Here is a 10,823-nt window from a genome sequence, read left to right as displayed (position 1 = left end):
TCCCCCCCCCCGAAGGAGAACAAGTTATTACATCGTTCTAGCAGTCAGGACTGCCAGTGCTGGAAAAGACATCAGAGGACAGTGCAATATCAAAGGCCCTTACTTCCCAGTTCAGCTCCGATCACCGTGTCTGGCTGTGTGTGTCTGATCAATGGGTCGAAAGCTGTCCAGGCTGGGGGACGTGTCGAAGCGGCACTGTTCTTGGCGGGGCCAGCTCCAGGCCATCAGCCGAGGAAGCAGTGTTGGGCGGCCTCGTGGTCGTGATTGGGCTGGCGGGGAATGTCGGTGGGCGCGTCCCTCAGTGTCCTCTCTTCCTCTTTGAGCTCTGCCCAAGTGCACCGAAAAGAAGCCGACAGTGAAAGACCTGCCACCGAATTGCCACAGCAGAATGAGAGTGGCGCGATTGACTGCCGCCAAAGTGCCCAACGATCGCCTTTTTTTTTTTTTTTTTTTTTGTTTTTTTTTGGCCGCCTGGGCAGCAGAAAAGCTGGAGCCGGCCCTGCTCCTTGGACCTCAGCCCAATTTAACTGACTAGATGCCACTACTGGACAGGGGTTACTCTAACACCTATGGTGTCCTGGCCCATGTTTCTATACATATACCACAAACCCCCATCAGCGGACAAGGAGCTGAGAGTGCTAGAGCAGTATCGTATCATGTTGCCTGGTGCCCACTCATCTTCGGTCCATTGCCACCTTTGTCCCCTCACCCTGTAGCTGGTGGTTCTTTGGCCTGAGACAGTACCCAGCAGAGAGTGTGCTCTGTGTGCTGAACCAGACATCCAGGGAGCAAGCAGTCAAGGCAACTGCTTTGCAAAGGCTGTGTGCCCTCTGTGGCTGGGAGAAGCTGGCCCACCGATAGAATGCAGGCTGTTGGCTCTAACTCTGCGCTTTTTTGCAGGGCAGATTAGTGATACCGTTAACCCTCCAACAGGCGAACCCGGCAGAGTATAATTACAGAAAGGGGAAGAAACTGGGATGGAACCTGATTGCTTTTATTTTAGGCCTGTCAAGCTGATTAAAAAAATTAATCATGCGATTACTCACACTGTTAATAGAAATACCATTCTTAGATATTTTTGTGGATGTTTTCTTACGATTTTCTAAATATAATGATTTCAATTAACAACACAGACTACAAGTGACAGTGCTTAGTGTATATTTAAGTTTTAGTCAAGTATTTGCTCTGTAAAACAAAAACAAAAAAATAGTATTTCAACTAACCTCATACAGATGCAATCTCATTTTCATGAAATTTAACTTACAAACTGTAGGCATTCATGCTACAAAAAATAACTCATTTTAAATAAAACTAAATTTAGAGCCTGCTGGTTCCGCCCGATCCTCCTTCTTGTTCAGCACCATCACTCAGCAAAACAAGTTTAGTTATCATTTGCAGTAGAAATGCTGCCCACTTCTTGGTCACAATTGTCACCTGAAAGTGCAGAACAAGTGTTTGCATGGCATGTCTGTAGCCAGCGTCAAGGTATCTTAAGTTGCCAATGCACTAAAACTTCTAAGTCCTTCAGTTCTTCAACACCATTCAGAGGACATGCATCCATTGCTGGTAGTTCTGTCAAATAGCATCCAAGCAGAGCGGACCAACCCATGTTCATTTTCATTATTTGAATCTCTCTCTTTGAAGAAACAAGTATTGCATCGTTAAAGCAGGATCAGACGCCAGCTGCCGGGAAAGGACATCAGGAGATGGCATATAAAGCCTTACTTCATATCAGCTTCATCACTGTGGTGTCGGCTGTTGTGTCTATCAATGGTCAAAGCTGTCCAGTGCTGGCGGGACCCGTGGGTAAGGATCGTATCTTGGCGGAGCAGCATCAGGCTTCAAGCGAGAGAGAGGTGACTTGTTGGCGGCCTGTTATTACGTGAATTGGGCTGGCGGGAATTTCGGTGGGCGGATCCTCAGTTTCTTCTCTTTGAGCTGCTGCCAAAGTGCCACGAGAGGAAGCGAGAATTAAAGACCTGCCACTCGAATTTGCAACAGAGAATGGAAGTGCGCATTGAGCTGCGCCAAGTGCCACCCGTATGGCCTATTTTTTTTTTTTGTTTTTTTTTTTTTTTTTTTGGCGCTCTTGGGGAAGAGAAAAGCTGGCAGACCTTCTTCTTGACCTCAGCCCAAAATTTAACTGAATAGTGCACATACTGGAGGGTACTTACCTGGTGTCCTGCATGTAGTCTATGACATATACCTACAACCTCCATCAGATTAGGGCTGTCAAGTGATTAAAAAAATTAATCATGCGATTAATCACACTGTTAATAGAATACCATTTCTTTAAATATTTGTGGATGTTTTCTACATTTTCAAATATATTGATTTCAATTACAACACAGAATACAAAGTGTACAGTGCTTAGTGTATATTTATTTTTATTACAAGTATTTGCTCTGTAAAAAAAACAAAAAAATAGTATTTTTCAACTAACCTAATACAAGATGCAATCTCTTTATCATGAAAGTTTAACTTACAAATGTAGCATTATGTACAAAAAATAACTGCATTTTAAAATAAAACTAAAATTTTAGAGCCTGCTAGTCCGCTCGATCCTCCTTCTTGTTCAGCCAATCACTCAGACAAACAAGTTTGTTTGCATTTGCAGTAGAAAATGCTGCCCACTTCTTGGTCACAATGTCACCTGAAAGTGAGAACAAGTGTTTGCATGGCACTGTTGTAGCCAGCGTCGCAAGGTATTTAAGTGCCAGATGCGCTAAAACTTCATAAGTCCCTTCAGTCTTCAACCACCATTCAGAGGACATGCATCCATGCTGCTGGTAGGTTCTGCTCAATAGCAGTCCAAAGCAGAGCGGACCAACACATGTTCATTTTCATTATTTGAGTCAGATGCCACTAGCAGAAGGTTGATTTTCTTTTTTTGTGGTTCGGGTTCTGTAGTTTCCGCATTGGAGTGTTGCTCTTGTAAGACTTCTGAAAGCATGTTCCACACCTCGTCCCTCTCAGCTTTTGGAAGGCACTTCAGATTCTTAAACCTTGGATTGAGTGCTGTAGCTATCTTTAAAAATCTCACACTGGTATCTGCTTTGTGTTTTGTCAAATCCGCAGTGAAAGTGTTCCTAAAACTAATATGTACTGGGTCATTATCCGAGACTGCTATAACCTGAAATATATGCAGAATGCGGGTAAAAGAGCAGGGGACATACAATTCTCCCCCAACGACTTCAGTCACAAATGTAATTAACACTTTTTTTTAATGAGCGTCATCAGCATGGAAGCATGTCTTCTGCACTGGTGACCAAAGCATGAAGGGGTATATGACTGTTTAGCATATCTGGCATGTAACTACCTTGCAATGCCCGCTACAAAAGTGCCATGCAAATGTCTGTTCTCACTTTCTGGTGACATTGTAAATAAGAAGCAGGCAGCATTATCTCCTGTAAATGGAAACAAAATTGTTTGTCTTAGTGATTGGCTCAGCAAGAAGTAGGACTGAGTGGACTTTGTTTTGTTTTTGAGTGCAGTTATGTAACAAAAAAAAATCTACATTTGTAAGTTGCACTTGCACACCAAAGATGGCACTGCAGTACTTGTACTCTGTTATAAATGAAATCAAAGTGTATATTTTTATTGCAAATATTTGCACTGTAAAAATTATAAAAGGAATAGTATTTTTCAATTCACCTCACGCAATATATATAACAATTTAGAAAAACATCCAAAATATTTAAAAAAGTTCAATTGGTATTCTGTTGTTTAACAGTGCGATTAAAACTGCAATTAATCATGATTAATTTTTTTTAGTTAATTGCATGAGTTAACTGCAATTAAGTGACAACCCTATTTTATTTTAATTGAATACTTTGAATGTTTGATTTTAGCCAAACTGTTTTAGTTAAATTGTCTCAATAAGTGTGATTCACCAACTTTTGGGGGGAGGGTTTACGCACCAGAGAAGGGCAGTGAAGTGAACTCTAGCCCATCAAAAGGTTACACAATGACTAACAGTTCCAGTGCAAACAGCACCAGCCATTCTGAACTCAGTCCCGAGGGGCACTTCAGTAGAGCTGTGTCAGGGTAACCATTGTGTCCCACTGGGGTCCATCCACCCCATCCTCCCACCACCCCCACATCCTGCTTGCTGGCTGCTACCCGGCATCCTCCTGCTGCTGCTACAGAGCCCCCAGCCTACGAGAGGCAATGTGTTACTTCCAAGTCTGGCTCTCACTGCCTGCTGCGTGGCCTTCCTTCCACAGCCAGTGTCCAGGCTACTCCAGCCTACTGCTCCTGCTCGCAGGCAGCCTCTGGCTCCCTCCCACACCTGGTGCCTGCAGAGTTCTACTTCCCTTCCCTTGTCCCTCTCAGGCCGGAGTCTGCACTGGCTAGCTGCTGAGCTGGCTAACCCAGTGCTGGGCCCTGGCCCGATCCTGCGCCTCCCCGCCACCCTCCCCAGCCAGGGCCATGAGAAAGCACCAGCAAGCTCAGTCTGGGCGGTGGGAGCAGACAGACCTGGTTCGACCAAGCTCAATCTGGTGCCACAAGTACAGGTATAGACAATGTAGCCCTGAGCCCTGCAATCACTCCAGTCTCCCTAACCCCAAAACCATAGCCCAGCATATCAAACCAGCCTCCTTGGTGCCCCGTCATGGCCCCCCTACCGACCCTCCAGCCCACTGTGTATCTGTCCACAATGGGGAAACGGGGAGGACAAAGGCTGCTCTCTCCGCCGCCAGTGTCTTTACGCAGGATGATCTGCCAGGCAGTTCATCCAGCCCCCACGGGAACCAATGCCAAGATTCAGGGCACAGGAGGCTCCCTGGTGAGCAGTGAAATCTTGTGCATTAGGGCTCAGAGTTCAAACCCAGGCTGCCCAGCAGCTAAGGCACCGCCTGTCCACAGGCTCAGCAAGCCTCATGCACAAGTGCCAGTATCATTCCCAGGGGATGTGCCCTCATTTCCTTATACACCCAATTAGCCAGGCAGCCCTGGGCTCCAGGGCAGGACTATGTTTGCAGTAGGCCTTGGGGGGAGGGGGGCTGATCCCACTCCTAGGGCAGAGGGAGGCACCAACATCCCCAACTAAAGGAATGGGAGCAATTCTGCTGATTGCTGCTGTGGCAAACCAGGGGGGACCTTAGCCTGTCCCCGGGGCTCCCCTCAGCTATAGCAAACCCTGCCTGTGCCTCCTCACTGGGGCAGCGCCTCCGTCCACCATCCCCGGGGCTCCCCTCAGCCATGGAAACCCTGCCTGCGCCTCCTCACTGGGGCAGTTCCCCCCCACACCATCCCCGGGGCTCCCCTCAGCCATGGAAAACCCTGCCTGCGCCTCCGCACTGGGGCAGCTCCCCCCTCCACCATCCCCGGGGCTCCCCTCAGCCATGGAAACCCTGCCTGTGCCTCCTCACTGGGGCAGTTCCCCCTCCCCAATACACAAACCATCCCCAGGGCTCCCCTCAGCCATAGCAAACCCTGCCTGTGCCTCCTCACTGGGGCAGTTCCCACCCATACACACACCATTCCCGGGGCTCCCCTCAGCCATGGAAAACCCTGCCTGTGCCCCCTCACTAAGGATCCACAGTCAGCCCCTGCCCTGTCCCTGAGGAGCCCCCTCAGCTAACACCCTGATGCTCTGACACACCCCATATACTTTCCCCGGGATGCTTCCGCCCCCTCCCCCCCCAACTCCCAGCAGCGAGTGGTGCAGTGGTGTCTGCCTGGCCCTTGCTCCCTGTGGTCGCACAGAGCCTGCACTGGTGGTTGGTCAGCTCAGGGCCCAGCATCATACACCTGCGCCCCCCCCCCCCCCCCCCCCCCCCCGGCCTGGAGACTCTCTGGGTGCCATCAAGCCTAACCCTGCCATATGGCTGGTGTAGGGAAAGGCAGCCTTGCCAGGGCAGGCTATGCTCCAGCAATTCCTGGCTGGTGAGCGAGTGCCGTAATGTAGCGCAACATTGAGGCTGCTCTAACTTATGCCAAAGAAATCAGCAGGTGTGGCCTAGCAAGGGCTAACAAAGTCAGTTGTGCACCACCTGAGCTTGGCTGGTAGAATCGCAGCTCAGGGACTGGTTTGTCAGTAGCACATTTCTAAGCCCTTAGGGATAGGGTCATAGAGACTGTTATGTGTGTGTGTGTGTGTATGTGTGTGTGTGGCTGGGGGGTGGGGGTGGGGGGGCGTGCTCAGGTAGTCCAGGCATGGGGGGGGTGGGGGTGTCTACCCATGTCCTAGTAGCACCGATGCTGCGCTCCCACATGCACTCCTTAGCCTGGCACAGCTGCTTACAGGGGGCATTTCTAGCACTGCCTTTAGTAGCGAAGGCCCTGGTCCCACTTGCCCCGCTAGCCAGCGGTTACTCAGCGATGCAGCCCTGTCACGCCCAGCAGCCCCAGGGCACCTGGTCTCATTGGCTGGTGTCATTCCTTGTGCAATGCAGCCTGGCCGGGCCTCGGGCAGGCCTGGACATTTGTCGCACTGCCCCACACAGCGCTGGGGCTATGACAGCAGGAGCTAGCATGACAATTAATGATGAATTGCTCTTTGTCCACACACAAGACACGGTGTCGTTAGCCCTGCCGTCCCCAGGGCTGAGGACCCAGGGGGCTAAGCCAGGGCCTTACATGCCGTAGCTGCATGGCATGCCTGGCCTTGCCAGCTGGTACTTGGGCAGGTCTTGTTCCCTAGGTGCATTGGCTGCCTATGAACATCAGCGCTGCCAGGGGCCAAGCACCGCCTCGGAGCAGGCCAGAGCCCCTCCCAGCCCCATCACTGGTGCCATGGTAAATCAGGACACGACCTGGTGAGCAGTAGGCCAATGAGACCTGAGCACAGTGGGTAACCCTTGTCAGGGACTCCCCAGGAGCATATTCTTGTGCCAGTGGCTAATTCAGCCAGTGCCCTGCAGCCGGGAGCCACCTGGCAGGGGGAGGTGAACCAGCACTAAGCTAGTACCTGTGTGGAGGGGTGGGGTTGGGGGCTAGCCCCTGCCTGGGCCACACTATGGCACTGACCCCAGGCTCACGAGGCCTTCAGCAGCTGCCAGGCCTCTTCTGGGGTTGCCCCAACACAAGCGGCACAAGGCGGGAGGAGGGGGGCGCCCCCCCCCCCCAGGGCAGAGCTAAGGCTCATTGCTCGGCTCAGGGCCCTGGCTCACCAGGCCTGTGCACTCACTGGAGGCCACGCAGGGCCCTGTTTGAAATTACATTAAAAAGAGATGAAATCAGCAGCTTTGCTGCTTGGCAAGAAGGGGGTGGGGTGCAATGGAATGAGGCTGAGGGGGGAGAAGGGGTGTGATTTGCTAGAGGGCAGCTCCCCCCACTCACATACACACACCTTGGGCCCCTCCCATTCATCTATTATCTTCCACTCTGCCCGCCAGCTGTCGCAGGTGCTAACATACCAAATCTAACGCTGTATATGCTGGCACAATCCCCCCTGCTCCCTGATTTTGTCTGCCTGATGCTTGTGGGGGAAGCGATGGGGTGATTGGGATAATAAATGGGTGGGGCAGTGAGATGGGTGGGGCAGCACCAGCGAGGGATGGGCGAGCCTGCCCTGCACACGGGTGCCCGCGCCCCAGCACAATGCGTGATGGCGGAAGCGGCAGCCCAGCCTGATGGTGCAGGGTGCTGTGGGATGCTGGCAGACCCTGCCCCACGCAGCGCTCCTTGAAAGGAGTGGGACACAAACCCCAGGGCCCATTTGGGGCACAGGAACATCCATGTTGGCCCAGCCTGCAGCAGGGAGATCTCAGGGAGCTGAGACTCTGGCAGCTCATGCCGCCCGTAGGAGCCTGGGGCATCACTGCGGGGCCACGTGCCCTGCCCCAATCCCAGAGATGCACCAGGTCCCCAGCTAGCACGGCGCTAGCAGGTCCCTTTGATGAGGGCTCCTCAAGCAGCTGGCCCTGGCTGCTGCGTGAGCAGGGAGCCCCAGCACGGGGTGTGGGGGGGAAGCCACTGAGCTGCTTCAGCACTGCCTGGGGCGCCGCCAGCAGGGCCCTGACCGGTGTCCCCGGGGCTGCTGCGCTGCAGGGCTTTGGGGCTGGGTTGTCAGAGGAAGATGGGCCAGTGGGTCTCAAACTAAGACTCCCCAGGTGCTCTTGGGCCTCTGTGGGGCTCAGGCCCCAGCTGTACAGTGGAGGGGGCTGCCCTGCCCTGAAGGGTGCCGGGGATGGGCTCATGGAGTATGGGAGTCACCTGGGTACTGCCAGCGATGTGCCATAGACAGACACTGCCCCTGTTGGGCAAAGCCTGGTCTGACGCTGACTATGGGTGTAGCCAAGGCGAGGAACCCACCTTACTCTGAGCTGCCAGTGGTCGATTGCCTGATGCCCACTTGTCCAGCCCCTGTGATTGCTGGCAGTGGTGGGGGGCAAATGCCAAGGTGGTGGAACTGGGGCAAGCAGTGGAAATCTTGGGGCATGTTGCTGGATGGTTCCATCTCTGCCTGTCATGCCACTGCTCTGTCCAGTCAACGGCTCACCCATGCTGGGACCAGGAGGGGCAGGAGCAGCTGTCATGGTGCCTGGGAGTGGGCTGGGGAGCGCATGAGAAGTAACACACTGGAACCCCCCCTGCCTCAGCCTGCAGCCAGCCACCCAGCCGTGGTTCAGTAGCCCCCCCCCCACTCAGCCCCCCCCCCCATGCAAAGCGAGCATCTGCTGCCAATGGCGCTGCATGAGGGCTGCTCCTCAAGGCCCCTGCTGGCAAACCCAGGCACAGGGACCATGTAGCTGGCACTGGACAATGCCAATGAACTCCCACGCACCCATGCTGGACTGTGGTGCCCCAGTCCCTGCCCTGGCTTTGGGACTCCTGCCTCACTCCCTACTAGGTTCTGGTGCTCTCCTCTCCTGCCCCAGCTAGCTTTTGAGATTCCTCCCCGTCCCCCATACAGCTCACAGGACGCCACACTATTCAAAATAGCATGTTTTATTTGGAGGTTGTTACTCTGCACGGGTGACAGTATAAATACATTCTGCACTCAGCACTGTTCTGCCCAGCCCCAGGCCCCCCTCCTGCTTCCGTAACCCTTGTATCTCCTGCTCTGCCCCCACACGCCCTCCCTTCCCCAAGGCCCTGCTCTGTCCCCCCCCTTCTTTGGGGGGATCCTTTACATTGCCCTACATGGCATGAAATGGGGAACGCAGAGTTGGCCGACCATCTCAGAGTATGAGCCCAAGCCCCTGGGCCTGGCTCTGGGCTCCTTTGACCAAATTGGGATCGGAGGGGATTAGAGACAAGCACCTGGGGGGACGAGAGGACTCAGGCCCTGGGCGGGGGGGGGGGGGGGGGGAAATCAGGTGGCAAAGCCCTGGCATGAGAATCAGGCCCTGACAGGGATTCAGTGGCAGAGCCCTGGGATGGGGGGAGGATTGGGTGGCAGACCCCCGGGCGGGGGAGGGTGACAGAGACGGGGTGGGGAGGAGGGATCAAGTAGCAGAACCCTGGGGGGTGCTGGGTGAGTGGCAGAGCCCTGGGGCACAGAGGGCGGGGGTCGGGTGGCAGAGCCCGGGGGAAGGCACATAGCTGCAGCTGTGGCTTGGGCCCCTGGAGCGAGCGAAATGTGCCCTGCCAGCCAGCAGTCATGCGGAGAGAGGCAGGAGCAGACTGCAGCCCCCCAGTTGCCCCCCCATCCTTGGGCTGAGCTGCTCTGGGGGGCTGCCAGGGGAGTGGGATAGCCCCTGGCCTTGCACTGGCTGGGGCCCAACCCTTGCACCCTCTCCCCAGCCCACTTGTGTCTGGCCACTGATGCCTGGAGCCAGGCAGCACCAGCTCACATGTGGCAGGCCCCGCGTCAGGGTGTTTCTGCCAGGGCCCCCCGGGCACCCTGGGGGGCAGCCTTGGGGTACAGCTCAGTGCTCGTGCGCCTGGAGGGAATGGCCAAGTGCAGCTTGTGTCCAACAGCCCAGGCCCAACGCAGCCATGGGCCTCTCCCGCCCCAGGCAAAAGCTGCTCCTCCAGTGCCAAGAATGGAAGAAACTCAGGTCACACCAACAGTACCCAGCTGTGCTGCATGTTCCTGCTAGCTCAGCTCTGGGCTCCCCCCAGCCCTGCCATCGCCCCTCCATCCTGCCCCGCAGCCCCAAGCTCCTCTCCTAGCTCCGCCAGCAGCCCTCCATCCTGCCCTGCAGCCCTGGGCTCCCCCACATCCCTGCCAGTGCTTCTGCATCCTGCCCTGCAGTCTCAGGCTCCCCCTCAGCTCCCCCTATCCTACCGCAGAGCCCCAGGCTCTTCCCCAGCCCTGCCAGCATCCCTCCATCCTGCCCTGCACCCCTGGGCTCCCCCCTAGCCCTGCCAGTGCCCCTCCATCCTGCACCCCCAACCCTGGGCTCCTCCTAGCTCCGCCAGCACCCCTCCATCCTGCCCTGCAGCCCCAGGCCCCTCCATCCTGCCCGGCAGCCCTGGGCTCCCCCCCAGTGCCCGTCCATCCTGCTCCACAGCCCCAGGCTCCCTGCAGCCCCGCCATCCTGCCCTGTAGGCCTGGGCTCCTGAGTGGTGACTGCTAGAATATTGGGGTCTTTCTGGGGGGGTGGAGAAATGTCCAGCAAGGACTGAGGTGAGACGTCAATAAAACATACCCTGAGCCCCACATACTGTGTGACCCCCCCTCTGCACCATTCACTGCGCTACCCGGGTAGGGGCTTCTCACTCCACATGAGCCGAGCCCTTGCCACACCAGGCTGCTTGAGCCAGGGCTCTGCTGTGCACCTGGCTGCCCCTGTGTGACGTTATTGATATAATCTGGGACCATATAGAACATGGGTTGCAACCAAGGTCCTGTAGTGGCACCAAATCCTATGTAAAGGGGGTCATATAAGGTGTCTAAGACCAGGTTACGGGTTACTGGTTATGAT

This window comes from Chelonoidis abingdonii, chromosome 8, assembly GCF_003597395.2.
Source record: "Chelonoidis abingdonii isolate Lonesome George chromosome 8, CheloAbing_2.0, whole genome shotgun sequence".
NCBI classification, from domain to species: Eukaryota; Metazoa; Chordata; order Testudines; family Testudinidae; genus Chelonoidis; species Chelonoidis abingdonii.
Note: the sequence above shows the minus strand (reverse complement) of the source record.